The sequence below is a fragment of the Haliotis rufescens genome, unplaced genomic scaffold (genome assembly GCF_023055435.1).
Source record: "Haliotis rufescens isolate VD_foot unplaced genomic scaffold, xgHalRufe1.0.p SCAF_12, whole genome shotgun sequence".
NCBI classification, from domain to species: domain Eukaryota; kingdom Metazoa; phylum Mollusca; class Gastropoda; order Lepetellida; family Haliotidae; genus Haliotis; species Haliotis rufescens.
The window spans coordinates 18,724,760-18,738,958 of NW_025963802.1; the positions used below are offsets into that span (position 1 = coordinate 18,724,760).

General features: G+C 42.3%; 1 protein-coding gene across 14 annotated transcripts in view; it reads left to right on the plus strand.

Moving 5' to 3' along the window:
• LOC124145661 (5-hydroxytryptamine receptor 4-like) overlaps window positions 1-14,199 on the plus strand; it is a 123,431-nt gene that overhangs the window by 98,471 nt on the left and 10,761 nt on the right. The window contains exon 1 of one of the 14 annotated variants that reach the window (XM_046515523.2): window positions 4,649-4,916. The exons of the other annotated variants lie outside the window; for them this stretch is intronic. The gene's annotated coding sequence lies outside the window, so the exon portion shown is untranslated. Of the gene's footprint in view, window positions 1-4,648; window positions 4,917-14,199 lie in introns of those variants that run through there. 14 annotated transcript variants of the gene reach the window in all.

The following is a 14,199-nucleotide window of genomic DNA, read 5'->3' on the forward strand; positions in this document are numbered from 1 at the left end:
GATAGACCTGACTTCACACACTGAGCACACCCACATGCAACACTACAGCCCCAGTTGCAGGTAGACAGACCCGACTTCACACACTGAGCACACCCACCTGCAACACTACAGCCCCAGTAGATACACCTGACTTCACACACTGAGCACACCCACATGCAACACTACAGCCCCAGTAGATAGACCTGACTTCACACACTGAGCACACCCACAAGCAACACTACAGCCCCAGTAGCAGGTAGACTGACCTGACTTCACACACTGAGCACACCCACATGCAACACTACAGCCCCAGTAGATACACCTGACTTCACACACTGAGCACACCCACATGCAACACTACAGCCCCAGTTGCAGGTAGACAGACCCGACTTCACACACTGAGCACACCCACCTGCAACACTACAGCCCCAGTAGCAGGTAGACTGACCTGACTTCACACACTGAGCACACCCACCTGCAACACTACAGCCCCAGTAGATACACCTGACTTCACACACTGAGCACACCCACATGCAACACTACAGCCCCAGTAGATAGACCTGACTTCACACACTGAGCACACCCACAAGCAACACTACAGCCCCAGTAGCAGGTAGACTGACCTGACTTCACACACTGAGCACACCCACATGCAACACTACAGCCCCAGTAGATACACCTGACTTCACACACTGAGCACACCCACATGCAACACTACAGCCCCAGTTGCAGGTAGACAGACCCGACTTCACACACTGAGCACACCCACCTGCAACACTACAGCCCCAGTAGCAGGTAGACTGACCTGACTTCACACACTGAGCACACCCACATGCAACACTACAGCCCCAGTAGACAGTCCCGACTTCACACATTGAGCACACCCACATGCAACACTACAGCCCCAGTAGCAGGTAGAGAGTTAACAAGCCAATCCCGACTTCTGACCAGGTACAGTGTAGATAAAAGCCACTGAAACGAAACTAATCAGCCTGCCGTGACTTGAAAGGTCATAAGACTGTTAAGTGCTAATGATTAATTCATGCGCAAAAGCAATACCGTGCAATGATAGCATGCACTAGATAAGCCTTAAAAAATACCTGCTATGTTTTCTAATTATACTCAAGAAACAAAGATTATCCAAGACTCGGAAGAAACGCCCGCTCAGGTATTCGCACTAACCCTTCTCACCTGTACGGAATCTCAATCTCTTTGTGCCACAGAAATACATCTTGCAAAGAGTTAAAATTGTTTACATTGTACTATTGTGTACGATTGCTTGATTTTGTTTCATGTTCCCAGTATCATTTCAAAGAAGGAATATGTGCCTGTTGGATATGTAGATAGTGTTTTTGTCATTGTTAATGTGTAGTTTTACCTAACTGCATTGAATGTAGTGTTCAATACAACTGAATCCAAAGGCAATATGGAGTGGATAAACATGCCCGGGGGAGGGAGGGGTGTATCCATGTGGTTTGTATGGGGGTGGGGGTTGAGAACAATCTATTTTACCTCCAGCTATATCCTCCGTGTATTCACTGAGCACCATCAAATAATCTATTCATTTTCACTATTGATACACACAAAATTTACGCTTGTGCATTATCCAAACAAAACAATATTCATTTTTTTAACACTGCCAACAAACTATTCATATATTCGCATATATTTGAACAAACCTTTCATATAACAAAATTTAATGTAACACGCCCTGTAAGAGGCGACAAACGGGATCGGGTGGTCAGGCTCGCTGACTTGGTTGATGCATACCATCGCTCCCAATTGCATGGATCGATGCTCATGATATTAATCTCTGGATTGTCTGGTCCAGACTAAATTTTTTACAAACCGCCGCCTTATAGCTGGAATATTGCTGAGTGCGGCGTTAAGCAACAAACCAACCAACCAATTTCTTGTCGCATAATACTCATTAATGGTATTCGTGATTACACTGTTGTTCAGTCATACCAAGATACCAGTCAGTTATAGGAAAATGCTAGTCAGTTATACGAATATACCAGTTAGTTATGGGACGATTCAAGTCAGTTATACGAAGATACGAGTCAGATATTGGAATATTTCAGTTAAATATGGAGAGATTCCAGTGACTTATAGAAATAAACCAATCAGATATAGAAAAATACGAAACTTAATGAGTTGGTGGGCGGTCGGGTAGCCTAGTGGTTAAAGCGTTCGCTCGTCACGCCGAAGACCCGGGTTCGATCCCGACATGGGTACAATGTGTGAAGCCCATTTCTGGTGTCCCCCGTGGTGATATTGCTGGAATATTTTTAAAAGCGGCGTAAAACCATACTCACTCACTCACTTAATGAGTTGGTCATTGGTATTTAAACAGATTCTTAATTTATTTATATTCATTAAAATTAAGGATTAATATTGTCGCTTGTAACTAATTCAGATATTTGTGTTTAAGTATTATGACGATGTTTGTTTGTTTCTTTTTACTAAACACTGAGAGTTGTTTTCCTTCCACACTGTAGGTTTAAAATCATGTGTAGCTAAGATAAACAAAAACAGATATTAGCGTTCCTCGTCCAGTGACGTAGCATTTCAGTCAAAACAGGGCGGGTGTCTTGATGAATGTCGATGGAAGTAGACGTTTCTCGCTTTGTTGAAACAACGGCCGAGGATAGGTGTTGACATGCCATGGGTCTTAATCGGAGCGGATCCTCAAAGTTGAGTGTCGCAAGTCTGCACAGCAAATCGCGATGCAGTAAACCTCTGCATATTTAGCCATTGACATGAAATGGTCCCAGATGCTCCTTTTCACCAGACTTTCTTTCCCTCATTTTCTCATTAATTTACAACATTTTAGTCAAGAAAAGATAAATCTTTCTTTAAAATCCGGACAATGTTAATAAGCTGGGAATGTAATATATAAACCGGACATATCCAAACTTAGTTAAAATCGTTTTTGTGGCATGTCTCAAATACTCACCACAATATTGGGAACCATTTTCGTAAGTTTGTAACCTTACAGAAGTCTGCTAATGCTCTATCTTTTCTCCATCAACCTAAACCTGCAATTGTCTTCAGCTGACGTGTGATGGTCCACTGACACCTCATCTTGCCTTGTGAATACATTCTACCAGACACAGCCTATCTGCACTTAAAGCATAGCTCATATCTGAAGACCATGCACGACCTAGTGTATTACCAGAGGCCTTATTAATGCTGGAGATAAGACTTGGAGTCATAGGAATAGGCCTTGGATTCCTGTTGTCAAAGGAAGGGATTTACGGTTGATATGCACGGGTCTGCGGAACCGACTGTGGTCAATATATACAGGGATTTATCCACTGCGCTCTATGGCTATTTACTTCCATTTCTTTTTCTGACAGCGCTTCCATAAGAAATAAGCCGACAGATCTGCGTATGATGTAGAAAGTGTTCTGACATTTGTTCTTTGAAATCGAACTTTGATAAAAATTGGTTTAAGATTGGCTCTGGCATAAGTTTGTCTACTCCAAATATCCATATGAAACAAAGAATGCCCACACATAGAGTCTTATGTTACCTTGCTATTTGCTCCTCAGAAATATAAACCGTATGACTTGATGCTTGAAATATGTCTGGATTTACATAGGCTTCTTTTAGCCCCTTAATGCCGTTTACAAAAGTATTTCACTTAGATCACTGGAGTGCCAGATTGATGGTTCATGCCATGCAGTTCCCAGACGTTTACCGCTTTGGTGAAACCCACAAACGAGGGTGTGGTTCTGACAAACCTTGAAACATTATCAAGGCGAATCTGGGGTTCGAAACTACGATCATAACATTCTGACACGCCTAAGGGACGCAACTAAGCACAGCGACTGGCAGTGTCATAGATGACTCGGCCACCCGTACCAACGAGCACCACGGTGTGAATAAAGCTTTATGAGGTGGTATTCACGGTGTGAAGTAGGCTTTATGAGGTGGTTTTCACGGTGTGAACAAGGCTTCATGAGGTGGTTTTCACGGTGTGAACAAGGCTTCATGAGGTGGTATTCACGGTGTGAACAAGGCTTTATGAAGTGGTATTCACGGTGTGAAGTAGGCTTTATGAAGTGATGTTCACGGTGTGAACAAGGCTTTATGAGGTGGTATTCACGGTGTGAACAAGGCTTCATGAAGTGGTATTCACGGGCAACACCAAGGGCAACAACCAATAGTATGCTATAAAGGTGTCATGGATGTAACGCCCAACATGGTCGACACACCAGATTTTGATCACCACTCCCGATTTAAATTTATCATTTATCGTTTCATCAGTTCCCTTTTTGTTTCTTTTGTCGGAAATAATAAATTTGGTCAGTTTTAGAAATTACTTCTATCAGCGTGGTCTTTTTTAATGAAACCCTTTGAATATGTCAAACCAAGTAACATCGACTAACTCTTGCTATCTCTTTTATGCATGGTCGGGTCATTACATTATGTGTGTAGTCCATGCTTAGTAGCCCCGCTGTGCTGGAGCAGGTGTATTGTTGAAGGCAGCCACACGGCCATTAGAACTCGAGCTCTATTTTGCTTTGCCTTTAGGCCTCCACATATCACACTTATTGGTCCATTACGCCCTAACACGCAGACCGGACTAACCGGAAGCGGAAGTACACGGGAGGACCTGAAAACATGTTTTCTTCCTTCGATGTGAGAGAGCGGTCACGTTCAAAGACTTCCGGTTACAACATTTCTATCCACATAACGTCATTCTTCGCCTAGTTTGTTAGAAAACAGGAAAATATGTTCTTAAGGCTTTTGCCCGCCGTTTGTGTTTGTAACATGAGGAGTGCGATGTCACGCATGGCCGCATTAACCAGATACACGTGTTGTTTTGAGACACCGTTGCTCAGTTGTGTGACGTGCAAGTCGAGTGTTGTTAAACGCCAATTCAGTCTTCCTGACAGGCAACCTTGCTCGACGTGGATGCATAGCAGGTACGTTTAAACAGTTTCGTAAGCGGACGTTTTGGGAGTCAGGTAGTAATGAGAGAGTGAACTGAGTATTTGTAAGGAAGTGAACATGTCTGTGTGTATTTCAGCTTGTGTTTCTTCATGTCTGTTTGTGTCTGTTTCAGTGTTTGTGTCTGTGTGTGGGCGTGTGTTTGTGCTATGGCTGTTTGTGTCTGTGTGTGTATTTTGTGTTGGTAGTTTGTGTATGTCTATTTGTGTTTCTTCGTGTGTGTGTTTATGTGTGTGAATATCAAATGTTGCAATTATCATTTTACGGAGTACCAATACTCGATGTCTAAAAATTTCACCTTATATATCGACCTACAAGCTCACAAAACTTATATTCCCACATCATCAATCCTTGGTATCTAATGCCACAGTAGTGGGGACGTACCATTAACTTATTGACGATCATGATACTCACGATCCTTGTTAAAAAAAAATGCTTACTCCGAATCGGATGTAAACATAAACCCTAAAATATTTTTAACAGTCGTCTTAATCATTAGTCATGACATATAGCCAGGCTTGCAAACTAACACTCCAAAATGTACGACTAATGTGATACTGACTCGGGCGTAACGGAATGCAGCGGGGACACGCTAACCCATCCAAGACGGGGATAATTTTACAGTTAATCCAAGCATAACACTTCCCGTTTGTCCCTGCATCATTGATTCGACCATGTTTCTTCCCTACGTTGAACAAAACACTTAACACCGTAGTCTCATCTGATAAACTATGCTCATTATATACGCCGCGTACACTGAAGTGTGACTGAGCGTGGTCGTTTCATTAACTTCCGTGTTATGCAACAGCTAATGTTTGGAGGCGCCGTCCGTATCACTGTCGCTCTCGTGAGGATGTGACACAATCGCGTAGAGTAGCTGGCTGTGTTTTCTCAAACTTCATTGGTTGATTTTGATTCTAGATTGTTTTCAACACCATTTGTAATAAGTGGTGTGTATTTGTTAACCTTTTAGGAATATGCTTCGAATTTCATACGCAACTGTTACACATCGTTAAATGACGGGTTGTCATATGACTGAATGTAGAAATGTCACGTCTTTCACTATTAGCGTGGCATTTCCCCTACGAAGTGAAAGTCGTAAAAACAAGAACATTGTCTTGACTTGCTGCATTAACTTTAACAGCCATTGTTTCAAAGTGTGTGAATTATGCATACAGAATTATGTATACATGACACGTCGGAGAGACATGAAGACATCCCAGGGATTGTTTACGTTGTTGACGAATTATAAGGAGGCCTGACCATGAATTTACTCCTCCAATATTACGAACTGTTGAAACAATAGCGGTTGACCTGTGAATAATAAATAAGCTGAAAGTATACACATTGAACTATCAGTCGACGTCGTTAGAAGATATGTGGTCTTCATTTAAGGCACAAATTACCTTGACAACATAAATAGTGGTATATCTAGCAGTAGTTGTAGTGGTTGTAGCAGTACTTGTGATAGTAGTGGTGGTGATAGTAGTAATAATAGTAGTAGTAGCAGCAGAATTAGTTCTTTGTTTGCATGTTGTTTAATGCCGCACCCAGCAATACTCCAGCGATATCACGGCGGTATGTAAATATTCAAGTCCAGACCAGACAATCCAGTGACCGACATCATGAGCATCGATTTACGTCATTGGTATACGAGGACATACATCAACCAAGTCAGCCAGCATGACCACCCGATCCCGTTAGTCGCCTCCAAGCAGTTCCTGAAGACCCGGATCTTCACGGGTTAGCAGTAAGACCTATGGTAGTAATCGCAGTGGTGGTAATATTATTATTATCATCATTATAAGTTTTATTATTACTGTTAATTTATCGTTATCATCGTCGTTATATTTATAAATCAGTTCACGTTCAGCAATAGTATTCATATTACAAAACAGATAAGGTGAGGTGAAATGGGGTTTATCGTCGCGTCCAAGATTATTGCATTTATATTGCGACGTGCATGCACGTGTGTGTGTGTGTGTGTGTGTCTGTCTGTCTGTCTGTCTGTCTGTACTAGTCCGGACTGATGCCGATTTATAGTGTTAGACTACAAAGATACCATGCCGCAGTTTAACGTGAATACCCCACTCAGACACTGTATACTGACTCCGAGCCGACCAGTCCTTGTTTTAGTCCCTTAATGCCGAGCACCAGACAGAGTGACAAAAAGTACCACCTTTTAACGTCTTTCGGTAAGACGTGGCCAGGGATCGAGCCCCGGGCCTTCTGCTCTCCGGGCGGACGCTCTACCACCAGACCACGGAAGCGGTCTATTACACCAGAATTTGGGTGTGAATTAATGAGTACAAAACTTAAAATACCGACCGAAAAAATATATTTCTTCGGAAACATCGGTAATTACCTCTCGAGTAAGTGGTTACGATACAATCTAGCCAGTTCTAAACCCCATCAAGTGGCAAGATATGGACGCTTCGATAATATAAATTAAACATTTTCGCACTTTAGATGATTGGCTTTATATGTACAGTGAACTACGTTTATAACGAACACGCTTATAACGAACTGACGGATATAACGAACTTACTTTTTTGTCTCGACTATTTGCTGTAGTTATGCTGTATATGTGCTTATAACGAACTACGGTTATAACGAACTGAAATTAGAGGTCCCTTTAAGTTCGTTAAAACCGTAGTTTACTGTAGTTCAAAGGAGCACAACAAAAGGGAACACATACTTCTGTGGGCAAAGACCCGGAGAATGTACTCTTACATCAACACATACATGTATGTATATGCCAGTGAGATAAAGGTAGGTTGGCTCTCAAAATAGCACATTTTGCACGCAAGGCTTGCTTCGTTTTAGATCTACACATGCGCACGGAGAGAAGCTTCAGGATAAACTACGGACCACACGTGGTGTGAGGAGCTTGCGAGGGGCGGGGCTTCTGAGAAAACTGGTTTTGATTGGATTTTGTAATAGTTTAAGTAATGAGAACCACATAATTTCAGATATGCCGTATTGCTTAAGATGAAAGGCAGCCTTGGAAATAATAACACTTATAAGATGGTAATAAAGATATGATAGATTACATGATGCAGACAGGCATCGGGGGTCAGGCTCGCTGACATGGTTGATGCATGTTATCGTATTCCAATTGCGTATATCGATGTTCATGATATCAATCACTGGATTGTCGCGTCCAGACGCGATTGTTTCCAGACTGCCATGATATAGCTGGAATATTGATTATTACGATGTTGAACAACAAACAAACATTATGCAGACATTCCCATCTCTTCTGTTTGTCTTGTATCTTCCACGTTTATGCTGTGGTAAGTGAATTGGGTTTAACTAACGAAATAGTGAAGCCTTAAATGACTCGGCCACCCGTGCCCCTTCGCTGCTAACCGCCTCCGTGGTCTAGTGGTAGAGCGTCCGCCCGGAGAGCCGAAGGTCCGGGGTTCGATCCCCGGCCGCGTCAGATCAAAAGACGCTAAAAGATGGTACTTGTGTCCACCTGTCTGGCGCTCGGCATTAAGGGGCTTAAACAAGGACTGGTCGGCTCGGAGTCAGTATACTGTGTCTGAGTGGGGTATTCCTGTTAAACTGCGGCATGGTATCTCAGCGGGCTAGCACTATATATCGGCATCAGTCCGGACTAGTACAAGCAGCCACACAGACAAACACACTCACGTGCATGCACGTCGCTATATAGGTGCAATAATCTACGACGCGACGTTAAACCCAATTTCACCTCACCTCACCTCACCTCACCTCACCTCACCTCACCTCACCCTTCGCTGCTGTAGAAATTAGGGAGAACTGGTAATTAAAGACTTTCTTATTTTAACGACTTCTAAAACCTTTCTCAGGAACAATCCACGAGTTATCACCTGTCTTTAAGAAACATGTTGCAAAATGATAAGGCGTCTTGTTAATTAATTTCGGCCAGAAGCTCTTGGGTAGCTCTCTGGTCAAAGCGTTCGCTCGTCACCGAGAAGACCCGGTTTGATTCCCTATATTACTGCTTGTAATGGTACCCCCAAACCTCTATAACGATAATGGTTCCATAATATAAGGATGGTGGCATTGAAGGTTCGGTACACCTCAATAGTTTTGCATATTAGTTTATAGACTGTTCAGTCTGATATCTTTCAGGCTGATGTAGTTGGTATATCCTTTAACCGCCGGCGTAAAACAATACTCAGTAAGCTCTCACACTATACTATCGGACCTAGGAATCCCAACGCGACAGCAAATCGCTCAAAAGTAATCGTTTGTATTAGTTGTCTGATTTGCCCTTCAAAACAAAGCCCCTGACTGAAATCCACGTAATGCGTCTAAGGATCTCCGCTAAATGTACTTTACAGAAATATTAGGTTCACCCATCACTGGGTAAATTATATAGATACTCATGTCGACTTCAGATGGAACAGATTTAAGAAACTTAGCTTTTCTTTATTCACCATACAATGAATGTTAGAACAATTATCTTATGAACTGGACGGAGGTGTATAATTGGATAATACAGTATGGGCCGATGGCATACATCCGTGCTGCATTAAGGAAAAATGAACTGAGAAGGGAGACTAGACAAACATCTAGTCTCTGAAATGAACATATCGTACAGAAAAAAACAGTTGTTCAGTTATCTTAATAAAAATATAATAAAAGGGAGCCCAGTGACTCTCTTCATTTTCAGATACTGCAGTAATCTAGACTTGCCAAACATTATAGACTTGCATGGGCTGTATTTGATATATATCTATATCAGGGTCTGTAGGACAGACTAAAGGGAGACTGCAACCCACAGAAACTTTAAATTGTATACAAACTGTACAAACTGCAATAATTGTAGCAAATAAGGCAAATACCAACTACTTTTTTATACTTTTTTTTTAAAAACCCATCTTTGTATATATTTTTTGTATCGTTAAACATACTTGAAACTATCACGAATACCTCGTTTTCTGAGACACCCACCTCGCTAATGTCTTTGAGCCTTTTCGATTCATCCCTTATCAACTTAATCGAACTGTAACGCCGACTTAGATTGCGGTGTATGCTGCTGGTCAACGTCAAGGAAATGTTTTACCGTTATACGTATAAATAGAATTGTGTTCATATCAAATATACTCGCCGTCGCTCATGCATCTCACGGCGCGAATGTATGTCAAGGTAAGCAAGATTTACTGTTATTTACACCGCGAAAATAAAAAGGAAGTTTGTGCTTTAGAACTCTCGTCTGAAGTTTTTTTTGCGTTTCATCCGCCGGTGCCAATCGTTTTACCCGGAAGCCATTGTATTCCTATTTGGTATATCCGCGACTCCAGACATCGTATTTTCGCCAATAAAGGGTAACCGCTGTTATATATTGTTAAGGAAAATGAGCATTTGGTACAAGAATCGTTTGTGTTTATTGTCGCCCCCAACTCATCCCGCCCCTCACTTACCACGCTAAGTTAAATCAATCAACCAATGACGGCCTTGTGGAGCGAGTTGCCGTGCTAATCAGCGTGAGTGCTTTCTTCATTTATGTAATTGAGCGAATCAAGTTCTCCCCAGACCAGAAACACAGGCTACTAAAAGACATGAGAAAAGCCAGACGCGGTCCTTTAGAGAATTAGCCTTCCATCTTGGCTACTTCGCTTCTCATTTAGGCGGACATCAGTTTAACGAGGTATTGACGAGATACATCTATTCTGCTGCTAACCTGCAAGATGTAACAGCCAATACAATCGAGACAGGTCTTCTCCATGCCAAACTATTTGACCCTTGTAGATAAAGTTACAACATTGCGCAAATCACAGAACTGGGTTTGCCGTATCAGTATTCTGATAAGTAAAGGGTAACAGTATTAGACTAGTCACACAATTAAACAAGACGTAGTTCTATGCTAGTATTAATACCCAGATAGTCTACGGTATCGTCACAGTATCCGGCTTCTGACTACACACGAGAGTCACATGGTTTGTTCATTCACAATATCAGGGTAGAGACAATGCTAGGCCATTCATAACACAGTGTAGTCATAGCGCTAGATCATTCGTAACGTCAATGTAGTAGGAAGCGCTAGGTCATTCATAACGCCAGGGTAATGACAGCGCTAGGTCTTTGTAACGTCAATGTAGTAGAAGTTCGTGGTCATTCATAGCGTGACTGTAGTCACGGGGTTAGGTCGTTCATAGCGTCAAGGTAGTGACAGCGCTTGTTTATTCGTAACGTCAGTGTATTGATAGCGTTAGGTCATTCACAACCTCAAAGTAGTCGCAGCTCAAGGTCATTCACAACGTCAAGGGACCGCCTCCGTGGCCTAGTGGTAAAACGTTCGCCCGGAGAGCCGAAAGTCAGGCTTCGATCCCCGACCGTGACATACGAAAAGACGTTTGAAGATGGTAATTGTTGTTACCCTGCCTGGCGCTCGGCATAAAGGGGCTATAACAAGGGCTGGGCGCTCGGAGATAGTATACCGTGTCTGAGTGGGTTCATCATGTTAAATGCATGGTATCTCAGTGAGCTGGCACTACAAAATCGGCATTAGTCCGGACTAGTACAATCACACAAATGCGCGCGCGCGCGCACGCACGCACGCACACACGCACACACACACACACACATATGCAGGTACGTCGCTATATGAGTGCATATAACGCGACGTGAAACATCATTTCACCTCACCTCACAACGTCAAGGTAGTCACGCTAGGTCATTCATAACTTCTAGGTAGTCACAGCACGAGGTCATTCACAACGTCAAGGTAGTCACAGCGCGAGGTCATTCGCAACGTCAAGGTGGTCATAGCGCGAGGTCTTTCACAACGTCAAGGTAGTCACAGCGCGAGGTCATTCACAACGTCAAGGTAGTCACAACGCGAGGTATTCATAATGTCAAGGTAGTCACAGCGCGAGGTCATTGAGAACGTCAAAGAAGTCACAGCGCTAGGTCATTCAGAACATCTGGGTAGTCACAGCGCATGGTCATTTACAATGTCAAGGTTGTCACAACACGAGGTATTCATAACATAAATATAGTCACAGCGCTAGGTCATTCAGAACATTTGGGTAGTCACAGCGCATGGTCATTTACAATGTCAAGGTTGTCACAACACGAGGTATTCATAACATAAATATAGTCACAGCGCTAGGTCATTCACAACGTCAAGGTAGTCACAGCGCGAGGTCATTCATAACGTCAATATACTCACAGCGCGAGGTCATTCATAACGTCAATATAGTCACAGCGCTAGGTCATTCACAATGTCAAGGTAGTCACAACGTGATGTATTCATGACGTCAATATAGTCACAGCGCGAGGTCATTCATAACTTCAATGGAGTTCAATGGTTGTTCTTTCATTTCATCATCATTTCATGAATAAAGCAGAGAGCATTTATGTCACATGATGCATGTTGATTGTTGACAAGCACAACACCGAGGATGGATTTTATTTGTGCTAAAATATATATTGATGTTTTTGAACCGTGTGTTTTCCCTTGTGTTCGCGACAAGCAGTGAGACAGCTGTGACCTTGGCAAGGAGCACCGAGTCACCTCTCCGCGTTCTGAACTTTCTACTTGTATTTTGATTGTCATTACGAAGATCAGATCGATATTATCTGCTTGTTCTATTTATTTTTGAGGAATTTCTCGTTTCAGTATCGATAATTACGGGAATGTTTACGGGACAGTCACCAGACAGGCTATATCTTTGATCTTAAAATCAATTTTCCACACTCACCCAATAAAGATTTGAGACCCACGTTTTTAATACGATGGAATGTGTGTCGGCGTTCCTTTCCGAAAGATATGATTATTTATTTATCTGATTGTAAGATAACGGAAACCTAGTTTGAAACAAACATCGCTGTCTTGTGTGTAGCTACGCTTTTGCGTGGATGAATACTAGTTTCTCTTCTAAACAAGGCTCGTCTGACACACGTTGCTTGTTCCTCAAAAACCACAGTTGAACTGAAGAACTAGGTCGTCCAACAAAGCTACAACTACCGTCACTCCAATTCCATAGACTTGGACTACTTGAGGTCGCTTTGTGAAGAGAGAAAGACCGAGTTGCTCCCGGGTCTTGATTCATGCATAGTAACGTGTTGTTCGAGGGGATTCCATTGATGTATTCCATACCACTGTTTTCGCTACGTATTACCAATAGGATTCATTATATATGGGATGTTATTTACGGTACGTCTGTCATATTTATCTTACTCGACTCTGATTGGTAGATTTACACCAACTGTTTTATTTTTTAATATTTGCGAAATGGTATTTGGTAGCGTTTATCATATGAATGGTTTTATGACGCTATTCGTTGTTCATGACGTCACTACAACTTTATGTGTTATTGGTAACATTAGACCGCCATAGCCAATGTTGTTTTATATCACCACAAAGCTACTCTCATAAAAGAGGATGGGGTCAAATGTTCATCAAAATAAGTTAAAGGCCACCCGATTCTTTGATATTACAAGAGTTAATCTGACATGGCAAGACAGATTAACTGTAGTATTATGAAAGAATCCGGTGGTGCTTAACTTGTTGCGAGTAGTATAGACAGACTAATCTACCCTGTGTTCAACATAATTGATTGTCGGTCCTAAAGAATTCCCGTTCTAAGATAACAACCAGCTCATTCGAGACAGGATCTTTGACATTCTCCAAGCATACCATCGGGTAAACGATATCTGTGTGGGTGGGTAGTTTATCTAATTGACAAGTGTATGCTTGATCGGGTGGAGGAACCGGGTGGGCGGGTGTTTGGCCGTTCTGAATGCATACGTTTTTCATTACATCAGGCTTGTACACACGAGCCGTAACTTACCTGGAACGCATGAGCGGTCGATGGTGTGTGTAATTAGTGTGTGAATTCGGTTAAACGTCTCTTCAAATGGAATACATTCATATCCAGCATCCCAGCTTAATATGATGGAGAAGCCGAAAACGTACAGGTCGCGGTCGTTAAACCTGCATCTTTGGTAAACCCTAAGAGGGTTTGGATGGTGTAGACAGACCATGGTTTGATGATTATGGTAAATCTGGGATTCGAACCCACGACTATGATCCTGGGTGTCAAAAGACGAAGCGAATTGGCCTCATATCTAACTGTTTCCCTATTATTTCAACCAGTTATATCCCTTGCTGCGTGAATAAGACCGTATACTATATGTAGGTCTATGTGTTTTCACGTATGAAGTCAAACAAAGGACCGTTCGGTTCTCCGTTGACGTGAGTAAGAAGTCAGTTTATCCATTCCTTCCCGTCTACGTTTTTTCCGACACACAATTCAA